General features: G+C 43.5%; 1 long non-coding RNA gene and 1 pseudogene across 1 annotated transcript; one reads left to right on the forward strand and one right to left on the reverse strand.

Moving 5' to 3' along the window:
* Positions 1–691: 691 nt before the first annotated feature.
* Positions 692–22,949, reverse strand: LOC134762038 (uncharacterized). Its single transcript, XR_010141509.1, has 2 exons — positions 22,859–22,949; positions 692–1,410 (listed from the first exon to the last, which is right to left on the reverse strand). It is a non-coding gene; the product is annotated as an uncharacterized LOC134762038 (long non-coding RNA).
* Positions 2,388–4,563, forward strand: LOC103891627 (eukaryotic translation initiation factor 2A-like; annotated as a pseudogene).
* Positions 22,950–24,988: the final 2,039 nt, after the last annotated feature.

Consider the following 24,988-nt stretch of genomic DNA (forward strand, 5'->3'; position numbering starts at 1 on the left):
ACATGGACTCAACATCAGGAAACTGGAAAATGGGTACTCTTAAGGCAAGATGGGCAGACAGAACAGCTTGTTCTTGTTCAAAGACTCAAACCCAGGAAAGGCCACGATGTGACCCAAGAATTTTGAGAACTTTGGTAGCAGAGGGAGCAGAGGCGAGAGGTGAAAATGCTCATTCCACAAGCATTCGCAGAGTGCTCATTTAACACCAGGCCTCTATCAAGTGGCAGGAGACAAGATGAAGGGACCTCAAGTGCCAGAAGATGCAGGACTTGGCCCACATGGCGATTCTTCTGCGGGAGTTAGGGTCTTCTGGAACTGCACTGAGTGGCCCTAGCCACATGAGGATCATGCCCCTATTTGGGGCTGCAGCACCTCTGGGAGTAGGTGCCACCCTGGCCCAGTTTCACACGGTAGGAGAGACAGCCACAGAGGTGAAGAGCTTGGCCAAAAGAAAGAGCTCAGACAAGGATGAAATTCCCATAAAACTCAATTTTTAAATAGAGTTATCAGATCAGAAACTCAACCAGTGAGCAATTAGGAGGGAGGAGGTGTGTAAAGTAAGAAAGTGCTGTGCTCAGCACTTTTTGGATGGGTGAGAGTTATGGCTGTTGTTCTTTTAGTGCCTGGAAAGGGTTATTAATAGCTATGGGAAAGGGATTTTCCCATCTGTTCTTTCAAACACACACATGCATACTTTAACACTATCTTGTATTTTCAGATGCTTCCAAAATCTACAATCAATGAGTTACTTGTATGGAGAGGTTAAACATGCCAAGATTTCACCAGCCATGAGCTTCACCAGCAGTGGGGAGAGGGGAGTCTGGAAAGCTGGGGGAGTATTCCTTGTTTCTCAGCCAGGCTCATCTTTGGGGACTGCAGGGGCAGCCTTACTTTACAGTCAGTCTTGGGAGGAGTGTTCTCCAAGGGAGGGTAAGGATAGCCAGGTTTAAAGAGCAAGGAAGGGGAGACAAAAGGCAAGCCCAGAGGCAGGTGCCAGTGGCTGTTGTAGCAAGTCCCTTTGCCTCTTCTTCAGGCCATTTTCATTGCCACTTGTGTCAGCTCTGGAAAACCACAGGAGCTTCCAGGTGGTCCTAGCCCCAGTTTCTAATTTTGCTTGAAATCCACTAATTCAGATTCTCCAATGGCTGTGCCCTTCCTGGCATGGCCCGCTTCCTCTGCACTTTCCCCCTGGAGTAAATGTACAGGAATGGGAGAGCTAGTCAGAGAGGTGACCAGAAGGTCAGAGATTCACTTTTGTTTCCATCCAAATCATAGATGTGTAAAATCAGAACTTTCTCATTTAGGGCCCCACATCCACAGGTGCTTCCTTGGTGAAAAAAATTAATCTGGGAGATATTTTAGAATTCCAGAGTCATGATCTTTTCCACCCACACAAGATGAATTCTTGTCCTGCAAAAGATAAAAGGAAATCTGGTTATAAACAATACCGCTGCATGAACATGACTGGGAGGAAAAAATGGAGAAGAGATGCTTTCACACCCAAGAGCTGCCTTGCATGTCAGGGGCATTTGTAGCAGGATTTACAACAGAATTACACCATTATTGATCCATTCATCTATTTATTTTTCATTCAATAGCTATTTCCTGACCACACTGGACAGAAGGCTAAGGAAAGGATCTAATTAATTCATTTAACAAACATGTATTGGGCACCTACTATGTGCCAGGCTCCATGCTAGGGCTGAGGAGCAATGGTGAGAAAGACCTCTCTCCTCCCTTCCCCTCACTGAGCCAGCATTCTGCCTGGGAAGACAGACAATGGGCCAGTCAACACATGACCAGGCAAGGTAGTAACAGGGAAATGAGGTAGATATGACCTGGGAGAGGCTACTTCAGAAAGTAGCATCTGAAGGTTAAGAAGGAAGCCATCACATAAGGACCCAGGACAAGGCTTTCACGCCTAGGGCACCTAGGGGACAATGCAGAGCTCCCAGGTCAGAGAGGCCTGTGCTCAACAGAGGAGGCCTGGCTGGGGATCCAGCAGGGGAAGGGTGCTCAGCCTGAGGCTGGGAGGCAGGAGTGACAGGTGTGTGGGGAATGGCAGGTGTAGGGAGCTACTGTAGGTGCCATGAGTGGTGTTCTAGGGCCTTGAACAGGGAGATGGATGGAATTACTTCTTGGAGGATCATGCTGCTGTTATGCAGTGAGTAAAGTGAGAAAGGGAAAGCAAGCAGAGAGAGCACTGCAGAGGCCACGGAGGAGGGGAGGTGGGGAGGAAGTATCGCTGTGACACAGCCGTGGCAGTAAGAGCAGCCATGCATGGTGAAATATGAGGTGTGTTTGGATCTGACTGTGAACTCTTTGTGGAAAGGGAGTGAAAGAGATTTGAGCCAATTGCTTAGGTTATTGGATTGAGCAAGTAAAGGATGGTGGTGACCCTTTCTGAGATGAGGATACCAGAAGAATCAGGCTGCAAGGCGGGGAAGGAGGGATGTCAGTCCCTGCCCTGCCAGAGCTCAGCTTCTGTGGATGACACAGTTGTGGAATGTGGGTCAGGTGCCAGATGGCCTTGGTGCTGAGTGTGAATTGATAGGAGCCTATGAAGGGACCACAGTTTATTTCCTTCCTCCCTCTCTGGTTCATTTGGACCCCACTGAAGACCGGGTGGAGGTTTCTGCAGCCGACATCAATAAAGTGGTGACAGAGAGCACCAACTGCAATCCAAAATCCTACTGCTGAGGATTCATCGCGGGCTTATTCATATGGCCAAAGAGAAACTGCAGGAGCAAAGGCTGTGTGCCTGGAGAATTCACACATTTCCCATTACTTTCCAGCAGGGAGTGGAGGACACATATACAGACCTCCCCTAAGTTAGTCAAGTAAGAGACCCAGCAGCAGTATAATAGTTCATGACAAGAAGAGGGATTGGAAAGAAAAGTAACTGTTTTCCAGCAGAAGGTGGGGCTGTCCATGCCACTCCTGGAAGATGTGGCTACAGACTCAGAGATAATGATGCTTCTAAGTTCCCACAGTCGGTATGTGAACCCAGCTGAGGATCAGAAGGACTCTGTGTGGTGAATGCACCACCATGTTTTGCAGAAAGCATAGTGTTTCCAAGGAAATCTCAGGAAAATTATAAAGTCTATAATTTTAGCAACAGTTGGACCTTCATTTGCTGGGGCAAAGGAAAAAAATTATAAATATTATCAGTGTCACTAACATGGGTTTACTACACTTCTTCCACCTCGAAAGGCCCTTTGCCTTGAATTCTTACCAAAAACCCATGTCCTGGTAATACAGCAGCCTTTGCACTTCCCTACACGTGGCATTCCTGGGAGACTCACCCTGCAACTCCATCATGTGAGAGTGGGGTGTGCTTGAAGTCTTTCATCAAGGAAAAAATGCAAATTGGTATCCATCTGGTCAGATGATGAAACTGTTTTGTGTCCAAAATGTTAACAACAAAGTTCACTTCTTTGTAAATGACGATTTTATAAAATTGTAAGTAAATTGTCTTTGCAAAAAATTAATTGTGGGTTATCACTTGGACTCCAATCACACAAGGGGGCTGTCTATGTTTCAGGGAGTAAGGGTGTACTTTCATTTGTTGTATTATACTCGTATCCCAACTTTTTTGGACCTCATGCAGCTTTAGCCAACAGCATCTAAGCCGATGAGGTTACAACGCTGTGGAATGAAAAAGCCACTGCTGGCTTGTAATAGTGAGAACAGATGTTGACAGGAGAAGAACTTCCTGCTATGGGGAACAAAGGCTGCATTGCACTGCAACAAATTGAGAAAGTGCTGTCATTTGTTCAATTACCAAAACTTAGCCCCATTTGTGATATAATTTGGAATTCTGGTTCTACTGAGTTTTATGCTATTTATGGTTTTATGCCTGCCAAAGCTATGATTTTCAACTTGAAATGTGATCTTGTGTTTGACCGTGGAACTAGTGCTCTAAGGCAGCCTATTTGGCCCTTGTGGCCATATATTAATACTAACTGGATTTGGAAATCTGAGGAACAAACATGAGTGTGGGATATTAAAAGCTACAAACTTATTTCCAAACAAGTAGCCTCTGATCATACATATTTTGCTAGGTACCTAGATGGGAGCACCTTTTACTATCACACATGCTCCCAAGTTGTGTGTTAATAATGGATACAAGCTTTGACATTACACCAGCCCTATCCTGCATGAGTAAGATGTGTCACCAAATGTAGAAATACGGCAGGTTTCTTGGCAGCCATTTCTGGATGAACTATTTCCAGCAAAAGCAGTAACCTATCAAGCAGTTCCAAGTGAAGTACCCAACTAGGAACCTAAATTTGCAATGACTGATAGACTCCCAGCTTTAAGAAATAAACCAATCACCAATTCCAAGCTGCATGAAGAGAAATCACCCCAGAATAAGAAATCACAACCAGGAAATGATAAACCATTAACAAAAGCAGCCCTCAAAAATCAAAGGAAATATGAAGCTAAGAAAGCTACAAAGCAGGAAGTAAGAAGTGACAAGAGTCCAGATTTGACACCAACCCCTGTCCCGCAGAGCACACCCTGAAATACAGTGTCTCAGTTAACATCTGGAAATCCTGAGATAGACGAAAAATTCAAGAACCTAAAAAGCCAAAAGCAACTGACTCTCAGTTAACATCTGGAAATCCTGAGATAGACGAAAAATTCAACAACCTAAAAAGCCAAAAGCAGCTGAACCTTGAAAGAACACAGCAACTGAAACACAGCTAGAAAAACAATGAGTTAGAAAAATAAAAGATAGTTCCCTTCTCCAAGAGCTGGAAGATTTGAAAATGGTTACTTAAAGATTCACAGGTAGCAGATTTATTAGTATAAATCCATAGAAACACATCTGGGTTAAATCCAGGAGAGCACCCTGAATATCCATGTACCCACACTTAATGCTCAAACATTATATTAACCATTTACCTAAGCTTTTGCACATTTGGGAAATTATGTATTAATGACCACTAAGTTAACATCTTTCAATGCAAGTTATAGAAAAGACACATATGAATTTCTTAGGTAAGTTTGATAGACTAAAAGACAAATATCAATGACATTCAGTAGAGACCAGTATTTACCATATAAATAAATATGGGTATTTTAAACTAAAACAAATAAATGTAACTCATTAGATTGTAATCCAAAAGAAGTCGATGAAAACAAGGTGAACAAAAGTTTGTTTCTGTAACTTAAGAATGAATATTTGTTTCTTTCTCTTCCACCTATATTCACTCACTGATATGCTTTGGATGTTCATCGCTTCCAAATCTCATGTCGAAATGTGATCCCCAGTGTTGGAGGTGGGGCCTAATGGAAGGTGTTTGGGTCATGGGGGCTGATCCCTCATGAATGGCTTGGTGCTGTTCTCATGATAGTGAGTGAGTTCTCACAAGACCTGGTTGTTTCCACCGTGAGTGGAAGCTTCTGAGGCCTCAACAGAAGCAGTTGTCAGCACTGCACTTCTTGTACTATCTTCAGAATCATAAGCCAATTAAAATTGTGTGGCACCTCCCCCTGTTCTCTTGCTCCCACTGTCACCATGTGACATGCCTGCTCCCCCATTCACCTTCCACCATGATTGTAAGCTTCCTGAGGCCCTCACCAAAAGCAGATGCCAGCACCACACTGCCTGTACTCTCTGTAGAACTATGAGCCAATTAAACTTCTTCTTTTCTTTATAAATTGCCCAGCCTCAGGTATTTCTTTGTAGCAATGCAAAAATGACCTAATACAGAAAACTGGTACTGGGGAGTAGGGCACTGCTATAAAGATACCTGAAAATGTGGAAGCAACTTTAGAACTAGGTAACCGACAGAGGTGGGAAGAGCTCGGAGGGCTCAGAGGAAGACAAGAAGATAAGGGAAAGTTTGGAACTTCTTAGAGACTAATTAAATGGTTGTGACCAAAATACTGATAGAAATATGGATAGTGAAGGCTAGGCTGATAAGGTATCAGGTGGAAATGAGGAATTTATTGGGAACTGGAACAAAGGTCACCCATGTTACACTCTACCAAATAATTTGGTTGCATTGTATTCATGTCCTAAGGATCTATGGAAGCCCGATCTTAAGAGTGATGACTTAGGGTGTTTGGCAGAAGAAATTGCTAAGCAGCAAAGTGTTCAAGAAGTGACCTGGCTGCTTCCAACAACCTATAATCAGATAAGGGAACAAAGGAATGACTTAAAGTTGGAATTTATGTTTAAGAGGGAAGCAGAGCATAAAAGTTTAGAAAATTTGCAGCCTGGCCATGTAGCAGAGAATTTAACCAGGCTGCAGAGAAACCACTTGCTAGAGAGATTAGCATGACTACAACAGAGCCAAGTGCTAATATCCAAGACAATGGGGAAAAGACCTCAAAGTCATTTCAGAGATCTTGAAGGCAGTACTCCCCATTACAGGCCCAGAAGCCTAGGAGGAAAACAATGGTTTCAGGAGCCAGACCTGGGACACCACTGCCCTCCACAGGCTTGGGATACTGCTCCCTGCATCCTGCCTGCTCCAGCTCCAGCTGCAGCTCAAAAGTCCCCAGGTATAGCTCAGGCCACCACTCCAGAGGGTGCAACCCATATGCCTTGGTGGCTTATGTGGCATTAAACCTGAAGGTGCACATAATGCAAGAATGAAGGAGGCTTGGCAGCTTCTACCTAGATATTAAGGGCTATATGAGAAAGCCTGGGTGCCCAGGTAGAAGCCTGCTGCAGGGCAGAGCCCCCACAGAGAACCTCTACTAGGGCAATGCTGAAGGGAAATGTGGGGTTGGAGTCCACATGCCAAGTCCCCACTGGGGCACTGCCTAGTGATGAGCTTCAGATGAGACTTAGTACTTTTAACTTGATGCTGGAATGAGTTAAGACAGAAGAGTTGGCGGGGGTGGGGGGGGATTGTATTTTGCAATGTGAGAAGAACATGAGATTTAAGTGGCCAGGGGAGGAGTTATAGAGTTTGGATGTTTGTCCCCTTCAAATCTCATGTTGAAATGTAATATCCAATGTTGGAGGTAGGACCTAGTGGGAGGTGTTTGGGTCATGGGACAGATCCCTCATGAAGGCCTTGGTGCTGTCCTCTTGATAATAAGTGAATTCTCACAAACTCTTGTTGTTTAAGTGTGTGGCACCTCTTCCCTCTCTCTCTTGCTCCCACTCTCACCATGTGAGATGCCTGCTCCCCCTTCACCTTCCACAATGAGTGGAAGCTTCCGAGGCCTCACCAGAAGCAGGTGCCAGCACCACACTTCTTTTGCTATCTTCAGAACCATAAGCCAATTAAACCTCTTTTATTTATCAATTACTCAGCCTCACATAGTTCCTTACAGCTGTGCAAAATGGCTTAATACACTCACTGAATTGCTCGGCATAAACTGAAGCAGTAAATATGGGGAAAACTGAATTTCTTTCTAGTCTACTACCTTAGGAAGGCCTTAAAATTCCATTAGTGCATTTTTAAACCAGGATTCAGGCCTTGCTCTATTCAATGAGTATGTATATTTGAGGAGCCTCAGAAGAGTCTGAATATGCAGTCAAGTGTTGTCATTCTCCTCATAAAAGGAATTTGAGCAATCTCTTTGATGGAACAGTCAATGATGGAGCTGGACACACAATTCTGGTGTGCTGAGCCACTCATTTATTTATGCATACTTATTTTGTGTTTCCTACAAGCTAATCTTTGTGTAAATATAGCCAAGATATCACGAAAATTCCCATGTGGAGTCTGGAAGGACATTAGTAATACATTTGAAAGTTTCCAGCAGATAAAGTACTAGAATGAGAAAAAAAAGAATACTAAGTGAGTGACAAGAAAGGCATCCAGAGGGTAGAGGCTCCATTCAGCTGCTGACCTGTGGTTCCACCGTGGAGAGCATGTGAGAAGTCCCGTTTCCTGCAGCTCTCTCTAAGGCCACAGTGGCTGACACAGAGCTGCTCTGCAGCAGCAGGTCTCTCTCTGGGCAGCGTCCAGCAGAGGCAGGTGATGGCTGCAGAGTGTGGAGAGGGCACTATCTGCCTGGAGAGTGGTAGGTCTGCTGTGGATTTTCTCTGCTTTTAGTTTTATTTTGAATACAGATTTGAATTGTGGGCACTGTTGCAGGACATGGAATCTCTCTCTTAAGCTTTTTACATAGCCAATTCCAGGTCTGATCACAATTCACACCTGGTTCTGGAGAACAACACCACTTTCCTCCTGTGGAAAGGCAGGATGCTGTAATCAAACTGCAGTATGTGGGAGGCAGACTGTGACTTGGGGAGCATGTTCTTGCCTCCTGGTTCTTAACTCTACATTGATGGTGGCCAGTCAAAAGACAAACAGGTATGAGTGACGAAAAACTGACCTTAGGTGGAGTCCTGGAGAAAGTCTTGGAATGCCACCTTCTACTGCTGTTGCCCTATGACCCCATCCTTTTCTTAATCCCTTGGCTGGAGAAACTGTAGGAAAAGCCTTTCCTTCCCTCAGCTCCTGGAAACCCATTTGAAGTCTGGTTCCTATCATCCTTGCAGCCTAACCTTTTGTCTGGGAGAACCTGATTGAAGAGTGTGACCAAGAGATTTATTCTCAGGGCTGCCACCAGAGATAAAAGAAGGGTCTGGGAGTGCAATGAAGAATTAGAAGCCTCAAAATCAAGCCATATTTCATAGGTTCCATTTGCACTTGGGGAGGGGAGGGGAGAAGAGAAAACAAGGATATTTCCACGCTTGCTCCTGCTGCGCTCCAGCTGAGAAACCACACAGCGACCATCCTGCTGGACTCCTCACCTTGCCCATGACACTCGCTGTGGGAATAGGGACCCAGGTAGCACATTTGTCATTCACACTTTCTTGAAATCAGCATCATACAATCACCAGCTTCCTTGGCATCTGCTCTCTAACCATTCCATAATAAATACCTCTCATTTCGTTCACATCGATATACAGTTTACTGAGTCCTTTCGCATTAGTTCACTCAAATCAATTTCCTGAGGAAAGAACCATGTGAGTTTTTTGGGGGTCTATCAGTGAACAAGACTTGGAAGGCCCTTGTCCTCAGGGAGCTTACAGCCCAGTGGGGAGACAGGCATGGCCAATATAAGAAATCAATGACAGTGAAGTAATTGCACATTGTTGTAAGTGTTGTAAAGCAAGCAAATAGGACCTGAGATAATGCATATACTATTAAGAATTATATTAAATGCAAATCAATACAATTCTCAAGTTAAAAGACAGGAGAGGAAGTGATGAATACAGGGTCTCCTTTGGAAGTAATGAAAATGTTTTGGAACTAGATAGCAATGATGGTTGCACAACACTGTGAATGTACTAAATGCCACTGAATTGTTCGATTTAAAATGGTTTAATTTCATGTTATGTGAATTTCACCTCAATAAAAAATAAAGAAACAATAATCTGTGCTTATCTGCTCATATATCTGATATCACTCATCATAATCATATCCAACTTTATTTGCTGGAAAACTACAAGTTTATGTTTTATACCACAATACCCATTCATATTTGATATAGACTTAAAATCTTTACTATCTTATATATAAGTATATATGTTACATAGTACATATGTTACATATATAGCATGATATGTGTTATATGTAAATCATATATTTTATATATATAAAACATATGTGTTTTATATATATATAACTTTTCTATATGTACAGTGTTAAATTTGACCCAAGGCTATCTCCATACTTTGAGTTCCTACATAACAAATTGCAACTTAGCATATAAACAAACTGAAACCTAATTTAGTAGTATAATTTTTAAGCTTGTTGTAACAAATAGTCAGATATCAGCCAATCATAAGCAGTCAAGCAGTCAAGCTTCAGCCAACCACAGGCAGCCAACTGATAAGGCCATGCCCTAATAAGGCAATGGCTAACTAATCAAACTATTTCTGTGCTTTACTTCCAGGTTCTGTCTATAAATGCTCACTGCTCATGTAGAGTGGAGCTCTCTGAACCTCTTCTGGTTCTGAATGCTGCCTAATTCATGAATCATTCTTTGCTCAAATACAATCTGTTAAATTTATTTTGTCAAGTTTTTAAGAATAAATAATTGAATTGCTTTTTGCTATTAACATAGATCCATTTCCCTTCATAGAAGGGTAGCAGCCATCTTGTGTGAAATTCCTGTATCTCATTGTCTGTAGTAAACTTTTCCTTAGTCTTTTCCTCCAGGCTGAACTATCCCAGGACTCTTTATATTTTCTTCCTGATCAAGTTTCCCATCCCTTAAAGTCTTACCATGATTATCTTTGAAGCCCACCCTATGGTCTTCGTATTCTTTCCTCAGTGAGGTTACCTTATGGGGCTCTTTGCAAGTGTCCTCTCCTACAAGGGTACACCTGGATCATGCCAGATATGCACCTGCACTGAACACAGAGGCTCCACATGCTGGAATATGTTGTCCTGGCTCCATCTTTCATAACTCTTACCCTTTCTGCACTCAGCCAGCTCTCCTGAGCTTTGGTTTCACCTGTCCATTCTGCCTCTCTGGGCCAGCTCCACACTGGTCTGCACACTAGTCTCTTACAAATATATTTCTGATCTCTTCTCTAATTGAATAAAGTGACCGAATTGTTCAAATATCATGGAGATGAATGCCTTACTCAAAGATAGCAGACTGTATTTATACGCTTCAGCCTTTACATAAGAAAGATCATGCATGCATTGCACTGCATAGACATGTGCCCCTGGCAAGAGCACCTGGCTTGAACATTTATCCTGAACAACCATCCTGCATTCCTCCTATACTTGATATCCCTCTTCTCTCCCTGGTTCCTCATCTTCCTAGTTATTCTTCACCTGGTTTCATGCCTTTAGTATTCTTTTTTGCTCTTCTTCTTTGTTTTAATAACTTGTTGGGAACTCTTTTCTTGGGTTGAAAAATTATGTTTTCTACTCTGTTTGGCTCTTAACTTTACATGGCTTGAACACACCCTCTGGCTGCTTTGGTACATGAGAATTACATGCACACGAGTTTTGTCCCCACTGAACAATTTCATCAGCTGAAGAGAGGAAGTAGGTGGCATACACAGTCTGTGCGATGTTCCAAACACATATCTGTTTTCCAAAGTAAAATGAGTTACTTAAGGACAAGAAACTCACAACATGTAAAGAAAAATCACAAAGGAAGTGCTCAGAAAATGGTTTCCAAGGTGGATTTTCTCTAACTGAACAAGGGCCCAGGCATCATTCCCTTCCACCTCTTTAAACTGATGACTTCTCCAGATTCCCACAAAGCAGATTCTGTACTACACTGACACTTGATATGGGTCCAGTTAATTCTAAAACTCTGTGAAGTAGGTGGGACAGCATGGTTATCCTTTCCTAGCAAAGGAAAAAAAGAAAAGACCTGTAAGGTGAAAGGATTTACCCTCTGTTATGCAGGAATTTATTGTGGTTTGAATCTTTGCTTGTCTGAAAATATCTGTATTTTCCCAAGCTTGTAGAAGCATTGCTTTCCACTGCTCTCCAACTTCCAGCATTGCTATCAAGTCAGCACCTCTCATCCTAATCCTGTGCATGTTAGCTGTATTTATTTTCTCTTTTTCTCTCTCACCTTTCTCAGTTTTAGTATCATGTCTTTGTTTCTGAAATTTCACAATGATATCACTGGTAGAGTTTTTTTTTGTTCATTTATGTGAATTTATGATACTGCATACACAGAGGTTTTTCAATCTGAAATCTCAAGCCCACTGGTTCTGGGCGTTTGTCCAGTATTATTTTTCCAATAATTTCCTTCTGATAGTTTTCTCTGTTCTCTGGAACACTTCTTAGTTAGATACTGTTCTTCTGAGTTGAATCTCTAATTATTTTTTTTTCTTTTTTCTTTTTTCTTTTTTTTTTTTCCAGATGGAGTCTCTCTCTGTCGCCCAGGCTGGAGTGCAGTGGTGAGATCTTGGCTTGTTGCAACCTCTGCCTCCCAGGTTCAAGCAATTCTCCTGCCTCAGCCTCCTGAGTAGCTGGGATTACAGGAGCATGCCACCACACTCAGCTATTTTATGTATTTTTTAGTGGAGACGGGGTTTCACCATGTTGGTCAGGCTGGTCTTAAACTCCAGACCTCATGATCTGCCCACCTCAGCCTCCCAAAGTGCTGGGATTACAGGTGTGAGCCACCAGGCCCGGCCTCTAATTTTACATCTAGCTATTTTCCATTAATGACTACTATGCCTTTTTTCTGCATTCTGTGTTTTTTACCTCTTTACCTACCACTCCTTTGTATGTTTAGTCTCGATCTGTTGCCCAGGCTGGAGTGCAGTGGCATGATCTCAGCTCACTGCAACCTCCACCTCCCTGGTTCAAGAGATTCTCCTGCCTCAGCCTCCCAAGTAGCTGGGATTACAGGTGCACACCACCAAGCCTGGCTAGTTTTTGTATTTTTAGTACAAACGGGGTTTGATCATGTTGGCCAGGCTGGTTTCAAGCTCCTGACCTCAAGTGATCCACCTGCCTCCGCCTCCCAAAGTGCTGGGATTACTGACGTGAGTCGCCACGCCTGGCCTAATGTTTTTAAATCAAAATCTTTTTTTTTTTTTAATTTCTGAGAGATCTTTCTTGTTTTCTTATTGAATTTGTTTTTAGCATCTCAGTTGAGATAAAAGGCAAGATCGTGACTGAAGGAAAGCAGCCTGCTCTGAGTTTCAAATACAAAATTGGTCTTTTTGTCAGAACAAACAGCTTGAGAAAAAGGAGTCACTAAAACTAATTGTTTTTCTTTATCAAAAACATTCAGTGTTCATGGAGAAGAATATTTGAGACTCCATTCTGTTATGAAATAATTGGCGATTATGTATTCCAGGTTTTATCACAATTATCTTAAAAATCAATACTTTTTTAGCATCAATAATTAACTGTTTATTTAGCTAACCACTACTTCCAACATCCCAAGTCTTCCTCAGTTTAACTATTGATATTTTTGTTTTAGTTTGCTTGAATAGATTTGCCAGAAATTTCTGATAATATGGCTTATGATTAGTAAACTTCAGGTCCTTAAAAAAAAAGGGCTCAAAGTTGCTCAAAACAACTATTTTTAACCTTGTAATTTTGGGGGCTTGGATTAGAATTCTAGCTCAAAATTACACATTACAAAATTTTAAAGATACTGATCTATTGCTTTCAGAAATTTCTTGCTTTTAAGAACTCTGGTTCCAATCTGGTATGCATTCCTTTATAGACAACCTGTAGTATTTTTCGTTTGCTTCGTTAGCTCTTAGAACTTCTTTTTCATTCTTGGTTCTCTGAAATGTCACCACACGGTGTGCTTATGGTTTGTCTGTTACAGTTATCCTATTTAACACCCAGTGAGCTATTTCTATTTGAGGATTCATGTCTTCATTTATGAAAAAAGAAAAAAGTCTTCTGTTATTTATTTTCTCCCTTCAATTCTCATTTCTTTATCTTTTTCAAGTCCTTTTAGACGGAATTTGGAACTCTCTGATAAATCCACTTTGTCTCACAATGTTTCTTTAATATTTTCTATTTCTTTGTCCTTTGGGGATACATTTTACAACAATTCTTTGTTATCATTTCCCAGTTTACAAATTTAGTTTTCAGCTATGTTTATTCTGTTCCTTAATCCACTATTTTTATTTCATTTATCTTTTTTCCCTTCAGATCTCAAAGTTTTTGCTTTAATTTATATATAAAATACTACTCCAATCCATTTCTGTGATGTTATACATGTTAATATTAACTACACTTATTCTTAATAATTTCTTGATTTTCTGAACTTCTTTTACTATTGCGATATCTTCTTCATGTAATTTGAAATTTTAATGTATTCAACATGTTCTTTTAATGACGTTGATTTCCTGCCAGTGTTTGGAGATTCTTGATTGTATGGCCATCTTTGCTTTTGTTTCTTTGACTGAGAGGGGAATTGAACATATATTTCTGCTGGGTAAGGTTTGCTCTGTGTGTGTGTGTGTGTGTGTGTGTGTGTTTGTGTGTATACATACATGCTTCTACTAATATTTATATGTATTAAATGAATGAAAAACAAGTCTCTGTCTTCACAATTAGTTATAACCTATGGCATCAGTCTGCCCAGAAAGGCAGTCTATCCTGGAATTTAAGTGATTTTTGGTGGTAGACAAACCAGTAATGCCAATTACTAACTCTACGACTTTGGATAAATTATTATTCTCTGAGCTTCAACTTTCCTAGCAAAGTGAATATAGCTCAAGAGTAACGGGAGGATTAAGTGTGCTCTTGCAAATCTGTACACGAGTGCCTGGCACTAGCAAACAATAACACAAGTGTTAACTGTTATTTTGGTTGTCTCCAATCAGAACTTATTAATGGAGAAATAGACACAGAAAGGAAGGAATCATTTATTAGAATTGGTAATGTGATGTTGGGTGAAATACTTTGATCCAAGAAATGTTCCTGTCCTTGCTTCCTCGCTCACTGTCCCCTCATAGAAATCCTCGGTCCCCCTACGTCTCATGTCCTCAAACGCCGAGTGGAAGAGGCCCTGAGACACATCCACACAGCCCTGCAGCAGGGAGGTGAGCACACTAGGCCAAGCCTGGGCATGAGGAGAAGAGAACACTGTAACCGCCAGAGGTTTGCAGCTTTCTCTGAGGATGGGAACCCACATCCCCCTCAGGGTTTCATCCTGCAGGCCCATCTGTTCTGTGTTTTTGCTTTTGATTTCCACTGGTAGCTCTTTTAGACAGCTGAGCATCTTTTCTCCCAAGAAGTGAGCAAGAAAACCTTAGCCAAAATCAGCAGCTGTTGGTGTGCTTAATCGAGAAAATATCTCCCAGAGCTGCCAAGGCCACATGATACAATGGGATCCGGGAAGCCCAAGGTTCTTTTCCCCAGGCACAAAGCAAATTTTAGCACAAAGAATCTTCACTTGGCTCACTTCCGCCCTTGGGTCATAAGTGTGGGACCCCAGACTCATTCTTCAGAGGTGCTGCCCAGCCATTTGGAATGGACCATGGTAGTCCATGGATGTCTGGGAAGTGGTTTGCTTCTTGTCTGTGTTCCTTCTCTGTGGCTGCAAGCTTGCTGGGGCTGGATTCCCAGGCTCTCCGACAGCAGGAGTGTACACGCCCTGACCCAGCCTGGATTATGTCCCTCTATAGACTGGCCGTCATTCCCACCTCTCATGTCTCAAATCAGGCTATGAGTGCAGATTTCGTACCAATCTGTGGACTGTGGGTTTGCTCAGCTGGGACCTCTGGGGCCTCCAGAGGAGTGGAGAGGAGACAGAGTGCTGATAGGTTGGGCAGATGACCTTCAAGATCAATTAACACTCCCTGATTGCAGCCAACTCCTCAGTTCTAATCCTAGCAGATGAGCAACAGGGCCCGTCACTTGCCCCAGGTCTCACATTCCAAGTCCTGCACTCTGTCCTCTGCTCTTACCGCCCCATCCTGGAGGATTCAGGAAAGCCACACTGCCCCTGGCTGCCTGGACTTCCCCCACCAGCTGAGCTGCTGAGAGCCTGGTGAACTGAGGGGCAGAGCAGACTTCTGACTCTCTGAGGAAGAATCCAGCTGAGAGCCCCTCTTCTTAAGTGCTTCCAACCCAGCCAGTCCAAGTAAAGCAGGCCTGCAAACAGGGTGAGCAGGGATCAGAAGGGAAGAGACGGCCTCTATAAACATCAACACCATGCCCTAGAACTGAGGCCCCAGCTGGAGCCTCGCCAGCAGCTTCCCAGTCAATCAAGAAAAAGATCCAGAATCGGGGAAAAGGAAGATGCATCAGGGCCAAGCCTCTCGCCAGATCCGGCCTGACGTTTCTTGGTGCCATTGACTGTCCTGGCTACATTCTGTTCACCCGAGGTCAGTCCTGCCACCAGGCCAGGGCTGGCGTAACTGCCCTCCCTGCCAGGCCTTAATCCCATTCCCTGGAATTAGGCCTCATCTTCCTATTTCTTCTTGGGGGTCTTGTAGGGAAGGGCTTTTCCTGACGATGGACAGGGCTTTTTCTGGTGCCAATGACAACTCCAAGGTTGCAACTTCCATCCAGACATTCTCTCACCTCATCCGTGGATTTCAACAGTTTCCCAGACTAGACCTGAGTTTTCATTTGATATCGGGGGCATAGAACAGGGAAAGAAACAGGCGCTTTAGTGTTAGATCTCTGTCAAAGTCCTGGCTCTGCACTTACTACCTGTGTGGCTTTGAGCAAGTCGCTTACCCTCTCAGAGCCCCCACTTCCCCCACAGAGAAATGGGAGAATGGAAGCTATCACAGTGGCTTCCATTTAGAAGGAGCTCCTCCCAGCCCTTCTCTAACAGGTCAGAGGAATGGATATGCATCCACCACTCCCTGGCATTTGGAATCCCAGCCAAGTGCCGGTTCTGGCTTGGCCATCTGCTCCATCACTGTCAGCACACCACTCTGCATGGTGGGACAGTTCCCCATCTGTGATGCCCCCCTGAGCCATCACTGACCAGGCTTGGGTCTCCTTGGACAACCTTTATTATGTGGTCTGCCCATAGTGGGTGGCCCTGGCTGCTCCCGGGGCAGGGACCATGGCACTCAGCCTGCATCTTAGGAGTACCTGTCTGCATTTTACACCTAGCAGTTTCTCCATGAAGATTTGCTGGGTTGAAAAGAGTTGAGAACATGGCATAAGCTGCGGGATGGGGATCAAGAGAACCTCAGCTTCATACTCTAACTTTACTCAAATTACCCAAACACTTCAGTGCAAACGCATCCTCAAAACTGTTCCTCCCATGTGTCTTCTGCCTTAGAGAATGACACCAGCTCCCACTCAGTGCCAAAGCCTGGGCTTCATTTCTCACTGTGCCCCTCACCCACCCTCCCCACTCCACCACCCTCTCTATCACCCTCTCCACCACCCTCTCCATTGCCCTCTCCACCACCCTCTCCATCATCCTCTCCAACACCCTCTCCATCACCCTTTCCACCACCCTCTCCACCATCCTTCCACAACCATCTCCATCATCCTCTCTACTACCCTCTCCATCATCACCTCTCCATCACCCTATGCTTCACCCTCTCCCTCCTACCAATCTCCAAAACCTGTAGCTTCTGCTTCCTCTGTCTTATATCTCATGTTTAGTCTCTAGAATGCACATTAGTTTAGTGACCAGAGAAGAGGTCCCATGCCACTGGGCTTTCACTAATGTCATTGCCACCACCTGCATGATCTCATGCCAGCAAAATCTTTCTCCCAGCTTGAATAACTCTTATTCATCCCAAAGATCTCAACTCCAATATTGCCTCTTCTAAGTATCCATTCTTGCCTCTTTCCAAATTGGATTAGGTGTTTGCCCTCCCAGCCTATATGGATTAGATGTCCACCTGCTCAACCTATATGCTCCCTTCTCACCCCCATAGAGTAATTGTCATTCTCTGTGAATACTGCTAGTTTTCTTGTCTGTGTTCAACACTAGGTGGAGTGCCCGCCAATGGCAGCGATGGTGTCGGTACTTTTCAATGTGATGTTCATTCCTAGCAGGCTACAGACACGGTTTAGTAAACACTTGGCATTTCTTGAATGGATAAGTTCTCCTTCTGTAGAAATGAACTTGCCAAAGATGTAGGTAAGACTCTCCCAGATTAAAGGCTAAGGAGCATGACCACTAAATTCATCATGTAAACTTGGGTTGGATCCTGGATCAGGAAAGGGCCATTCATGGGACAATTGGTAAAATCTGCATAAAGTCTATGAATTAGACGAATGTTCTATCAATGTTAATTTCCTGATGTTGTTCCCTGTACTCAGATGGCCTGAGAAATTGACATCTAGGAAATCCGGACCGAAAAGTATATGGGAATTTTTCATGCTTTTTTTCACCTTTTTCGTAAAGTATAAAATTATATAAAATCGAAATTTAAAAATGCAGACAAAATAAAGGTGTATATTAATTGAAAAGAATGAAAACTAACTTCAGGATTCCCTCGGAACTTGATTTTTTCATTAGTAAATTCATCACCGTTTTCTTTTCCTTCTGCTTCTCCTTTTCCTATAAAAAGCAGTATCTGTATGACAGGGCGTGGGAGGGATTCACTGCTGAAAGCTTACATGACAGGCACGTGTGTGATGAGTAGGCCCCTGAACCCTGCTGGGTGCCACCAACCAGCCTAGCAGGTGACTGCAGAGCCCCCAGTGGTCAAGGTGGACCAGGCCAGCCCAACACACCGGCCCAATGCACCAGCCCAAGTGCCTCCTGCTGGATGGGCTAGGGAAATGACTCAACTGGACTATAAACACTAGAGCTGCGTCCTACCACGCTGAGGATAGCACCCGTTCATGGGAATGGGCTTCACAAACAGAAAAGACCCCCAGGAAGGAGAGCGCCTAGCCCAACCCCTAGCTCCACCCCATCTTTCATCCTCAAGCCAAGACGGCTCGTCCTCCGCCTCGTCCTCAGGGTGCGGACAGACTGTCTGAGTCTCAGGGTTGGGGCCTTCTCTTCAGATGTCAGGAGTGCAGGAGAGGTTGCAGGTGAAACCCCAGGCCTAGTTCATCAGCTTGAGCCCCAAAGCTGGAAAAACATCCCCTGTGGCAGCTGGCAGGCCTGCGCCCTCCAGGAGTACAGCTGGTCCAGGTCGCCCTTCCCGTCCAAGCCTTGCAGACGTGGGAGCCATGCCACTGCCTCCTCCTACAGCTGCAGAGCCCCTACACTCAGAGGCAGGACACCCCACATTTATCCACCCAAGCTCCAGAAGAAGGGAAGCCAGCCTTGGCTTGGGCATCTGGGGCAACACGGTAAGCACTTACCCACAGGGCTGCCCCCAGGGCTGTTCAAAAGCTACTCTTTGGAATGAAATAAAATCTGCCCCCAGCAACATCCACCTACAGATCAAAGTCCTACCCTATGGTGATTACACAGAATCAGTTTGTTTTCTCTGCCTTGTTGCAGTCCTTTAAACATCTGGAGACAGTAACCGTTTTCCTCCAGTCTTTTTTTAGACAGCGCTGTGGGATTAAACAGTTCTTCCACTCGTCTTCAAACAGCATGGTTTCTAGATCCCTCAACATGTTATCACTGTCTCATATACTCACTTTCAAGGTTCTTTCTATAATGCGATGGACAATGAGACTACAAAGTTCCAGACAAACTAGCCAGCACAGAGGACAATAGGGCCATCACCTCCTCTGATCAACACCCCATTTTTGCATTAATGCATCCCATCATGGCCTTGTTAGCAATGTGTGACGTCATTGCTCCCACTGAAGCTGCAAGAAACCCGCAAACTCCAAAACATTCACTCTCTCATATTTGTACAATTAACTTTTGAATGCCAAATAAATGTTATATGTTAATCACTGCTAATATATATCTGTTAGTTTTGTCTCTATAGTTAACACAATTTCATAACTATTCCTGGGCCTCCCAAGATCATGGGAAGTCCCTCCTAATGACGTGCATGGTGGCTCCAAGCATGTCACCTGGGATGGGAGAGTGTGCAAAAAGACAAAGCTCTGCAGGGCCCTACCCATCTGATAATGCTTCCTTACTCCTGGAGAAGCCAAGCAGAGAAGACTCCAATGCTTTGAACCATGGATATGAGGCATTGTGAAGGGACTGTGTGCTCTAGAGAGGGTGTGAGGGGATGCGACGGATGCTGGAGGCAAGGTGCAGCTCTGAACACATGTGCATTTGGAATCCAGTCAGGAACCAGCAGGCCTATGGGCCTGGAGGGAGGGTCCTGGCAGCCCAGACACCTCTCCCCACACCGACAGGAGTTAAGACAAAGGTATCACTCTGCTTCATCACTTCTAGAAGAAAGAGAGGCAAGCAGACTGAATGTACACCTCACAAAGGGTGTGATTTACTGCTCCTGAAAAAAAATGCTGAACCTTTTTCATTCTGATGATATCCAGACTCCAGAGGGGCAGCAGTTCACTTCAGCAGTAGACAGTAATGTACATCTCTGCTCTGGAACTTCAAGCCACAGTCTGCAAGAAGAAACCCCACCTAGGAAAGTGGCACCAAGAAAATGCTTCCTGCTGAGACAGTGCATTAAATTTATTCCTTACAAACACATCTCAACTGGGGCTATTTCTGCCTCAGTGAACTCTCAGAAAGGGAGGCAATGTGGTGGTTTTTCTTTCATCACATAAAGGAAGTCAGTAAAGTGGAGCACTAGGATTGTACTAGCAAATGCATCAACAACGGACACAAAGTAGCCTTGACCTCATGCAGGATTTCACAGATGTTAAAGTGTCTGTACAGATGAGTGGGGTCACCTGTGGCCAAGTGGTTCCATCATTAAACCATCCAAGGATTAGACCATGTCTAGTCTGGGGTTCATTGAAAGCAACTTCTGGGTGGTCACAGCAACAATTGGGAGGTTTGGGGTACTTACTGTGGTCCCAGGAGGTGTATGTGGTCTCTGGGCATGGATGATACTCATTCATTTCATGTTGGTCCAAAGACATGGTATTTAGTGAATGTTTTACATCATTTCTGCTTTGAAGTTGTGGCAAATTGTTGTTTCATTTAAGATGTTCATTTTCTGCCTCTCTTTTCTCTACTAGTTTTTGTTTATGTTTTCAATAGTATTCAAAGCAACTTTAACCATAAATCTCAGTGCCTTGAAGTTATTTTTAATTAAACAAAAAACTCATTTAATATAAAACAAATATATATTAATTAAAACTCTGAGGACAGCCTTAGTAGAGGTATAAATTTCAAATCAAACCAATCAGAAAAAAGAACCAATGGGAATTTAATAAATGGAAAAATTTGGGAAGAAAGTAAACAGTAATAGCTGATGGTGCATTTACTTGGTGCCATGTACTATTCTGAACACTTTATAAATATCAAAGAATTCTTTCACTATCCTATGAGTTATGCATCTTAAAGACAAAAAACCTTAGATGCAGAAAGGTTAAGTGGTTTTCTTATGATGGCCTTTCTAGCAACTTTAAGAACCAGAATTTGAATGCAAACCCCTACCCTTAACAATTATACTGCTTCTTTCTTGGTATAAAGTCTATTAAATAGAAGTCAAAAAATTAGAGCGATTGTATAAACAATTCCAAATATATCACTGATTATAATAACTATTACTGGGCTAAATTTTCCCTTCGAAAGGCAAATTATGTCAACTTAAATGTATTGTTAACACAAAAATCTTACACACAAACACAAACAGGATTGAAATTAAGATAGACAACAGTATCACAGTTGTCACAGAGGCCTGTAATCCCCTGCTTCTCACATTTCTAGAGAGGTAAGCATGCCACTCCAGCCATTGGCTGGAGACTCCCTCACGTGCAGGTCTCTATCCAGAAGGGAATTCTCTGACCCAGGAAACACAGGGAAGGTGACTTCTATTGGATTCTCATGACCACATTACTGAGTTCCCCACATTAAAAGGTGAGCAGGGAGGGCATGATCTACTTTCTCCTGCAGCTTCCAGGACCTGCCTGCGCTTTGTCATTGCAGGGCTGGGCACATTGCTGCCTCTGGGAGGCCAAGCTGGTGCTCTTCTCATGCTCCTCACTCCCAGGCTTTGGCTGGTTGAGCACCTTAGTCATCCAGTCTGCAGGACCAAGAATCTCCAATTCGGGGAAGAAGGAAAAGGAAAAGGAAATTCTATGTTTCCCTTAAGCACAAGACTACTTTTCCATAATAAAGCCACCTCTGTTCTTAGGACTCATCCAGCTGTGCTCCCAGTGGACTAAGAACCCAAAAGAGATGTGCAAGTATTTATCTCCCTCCAAAAACTGGATGGGATTTTAACAAACATGTCAGAAATTGAAAGAAGCAAGAGCACAAAAGACCAAGGGTGTAAATAATAAAACTAACAAACTTGATTGTATAGCTAGAAATAGAAAACAGACAAAGATATGGAGACGTTGTTTCTACCAAAAACAATAAATAATAAATAAAAATTTTATAAAATTCCACTGTGTACAGTACCCCCTCCTTATCCCCAGGAGATTTTTTCTAAGACCCCCAGCACATGCCTGAAATCTTGGATAGCACCAAACCCTATATACTGCTTTTTCCTGTACATACACACCTATGATAAAGTTTAATGTACAAATTTGGCACAGTAAGAGATTAACAATAATAGTAAAGCAGAATAATTATAACAATATACTCATGAAAGTTATGTGAATGTGGTCTCTCAAAATATCTTACTGTACTGTACTCACCCTTCTTGTGATCTGTCGATCTTATCATCCGAACAATGAGTGAGTGACCAACAGACAGGTAGCATAGGCAGTGTGGATACCTGCACAAAGAGATGACTCACCTCCCCAGTGAGACACAGCAAGATGGCACCAGATTTCATCGTATTACTCAGAAGGCATGCAATTTAAAATTTATGAACTCTTTATTTCTGGGAGTTTCCATTTAGTATTTTTGAACACCTGTTCACTGGGGTAACTAAAACTATGGAAAGCCACACTGCATATGAGTGAGGACTACTGTACTTTGCTCCCAATAAAATTTTAATTTTGAAAGAGGAAAAATTATAACAACTCCATATGTAGAATAACCCAGAAACGAAGAAGAAAGGAATAGCCTCTCTCCCCAAAATAAGGTTAACATTTAAAAATATAAAACAACTTCAAAATAATATTTAGATTTTAAAAGAAATCAAAGGTAAAAAGGCTCTTTAAAAGGAAATGTAATTGAGAACATTATTTATCGAAACCTATAAGATATGGCCAAAAAGTACTCTAAGGAGCATTTATAGCCTCAAATGCATTGGCTTTAAAATATACTGAAAATAAATTAAAATATTGTACTGAAGTAACATTCAATTTAAGAAGAACTCCAAAGTAAACAAAAAACAATTTTAACAGAGGAAAAAATACATTAAGTTAAAATACAAGTTAATGAAATAAGAATGATTATTAAATAAGAATGAAATAAAAGAAGGTAAAAAATGCCAAGAGTTCTCTCTGAATGGAGGGCTCACACCTACCTGACCCTTTGGTGGAGTAATCTCTGAGCTGCAGTCTCAGATTACCTGGTGCCCCATAGGCACTCTCTCTGAAGCCAGAGGGTTCAGACCCACCTAACACATCACAATGCCTCAGTGATGGTGAACACACGACCTCAGAAGCCTCTCAGCCCATCTTTCCCCACCTCTACTCAGAAAGTTGTTTCTCAGTTGAGCCACACTCTGACAGTTCCTAACCCTAGACAAGGGAGGACAGAAGATATATGTGTCAGGCAAAAGTGGCCTCTCTCTCCTTGGTGCAAATGCACCACCAGGGCCCTCAGACTGCATCCACTGCAGGGAGATAAAAAGAGGAGAGCAGGGCCAGAGGACGGAGCTGCCCTTAGAGACTTCCAGGTGCTTGATCGGCTCCCCTGGCATGGATCAGTGAGAGCCAACCCCGGGAGACATCTTGGGCTGAGCTACTAACACTCAACTCCTCCTGCCTGCACCTTGTGGAGGGAGTAGCTGGTCAAGCACTGAGTCCAAGGAGAAGGTCTGGCCTCCTCCCCTGAGAGGAGGAAGGATGGGGACAACCAGGAACAGGGAGGGCTGGGGCTTCTCTAGAAGACCAGGCCCTCGCAGGAAAGAGAAGCCCCACAGACATGGAGGTTGGCCAAGCTTTGCCCATTGGGCAGTGCTATGGACTGAGCTGTGTCTCCCCCAAAATCTAAGTATTGAAGCCCTAATCCCCAGTATGACAGGATTTAGAGGCAGGGCCTTTAAGGAAGTAAATAAGGTTAAATGCAGTCATAAGGGTGAGGCCCTGATCCAACAGGACTGCTATCCTATAGGAAAGGGAAAGCACACGAGAAGTATACACACACAAGGAAAAATCCACATGAAGACACAGTGAGAAGGCAGCCATGGCAAGTTCGGAAGAGAGTCCTCACCAGAAACCAACCCTGCTGCCACTTTGTTCTTGGACTTCAGGACTGTGAGAAAACAAGTTTCTGTTGTTTAAGCCACCCAGTCCGTGGTACTTTGCTATGGCAGCCCAAGCAGACTAATATAGTGAGAAAAAATAAATAAATGAATAAATAAATAAATAAATAAATAGCAAAACAAAACACAGCCACTTCCTCTATTGGAATAGCCAAGACTTTTCTTTTTACCTACTATATGTTAGAAAAAGAGAGAGTAAAAGTGTAAAGAAAAGTGTTGGCTTTTTTATTTTAACTAGTGCTTAGCAAGTTTAAAACAATATAAATGGTGAAGGCCATCACACACGCATCCCTTCATTTGACACGTCAGGTCACGGCGTCTGTCTGAACCTCCATGGCTCATCCCATTCAACAAATGTTTGACTGAGCAAATATTTGATGGCAGGTCTTGTGGAACATATGTGTGAGAGGGAAGGACTGACAGGGTGATGCCACAGAGATGAGCAGCAGGGACGCAGCTCAGCACTCTCCCTTCCGGGCAGAGCCATGTCCTCCCGCGAGTGCGTGGGGGCAGAAGCCACAGAGTCCACGTGGAGTCCCTCTAGAGTCTGCACCTGTGAAAACAACTGCACCTCCCTCATCTTTCATGTGCATGCCTGACAGGGCCTGGCTCTCTGGCCAGGGGCCAGGGGGAGCTGCCCAGAGACGGCCCTTCAACACAAGAGCAGCAGGAGTCAAGCAGGAAACCCGGAGAGCTGCTCCCTTAGGAGGAGCAGCCCCAAGGGATTGTGGGGGGCTGGTGTCAGCTTGGCCTCAGACATCCCAGCACGGGTGCAGAGGAGCACAGCACTGTAGTTCCCCCAGCTCAGTCGCTCTCCCTGCTGCCTGGCCCAGCTGCCCAGCCTCTTTGTCACTGGTCACATGATTCTTTCACAAAACAAGTAAAACAAGGCATGGTTGTATGAATTTCCAGGTCCCTACCCTCCAGCCTGGGTAGGTCAGGGCACCTGTCTGAACCTCCATTGCTCATCCCATTCAACAAATGTTTGAGCAATCATTTGATGGCAGGTCTTGCGGAAGATATGGCTTATATAACACGAAGCACATGTTTCTTTTGCAACTGCAGCACATCTTACATGTATGTAAAAAGTAGCTCAATTAAACAGATGAGTGTTAATATTCAAAGATGAGGAAACACATTCTCTACATTGTTGACGGTGTTTATGTC

Source organism: Pongo abelii, chromosome 8 (genome assembly GCF_028885655.2).
Source record: "Pongo abelii isolate AG06213 chromosome 8, NHGRI_mPonAbe1-v2.0_pri, whole genome shotgun sequence".
Classification (NCBI taxonomy): domain Eukaryota; kingdom Metazoa; phylum Chordata; class Mammalia; order Primates; family Hominidae; genus Pongo; species Pongo abelii.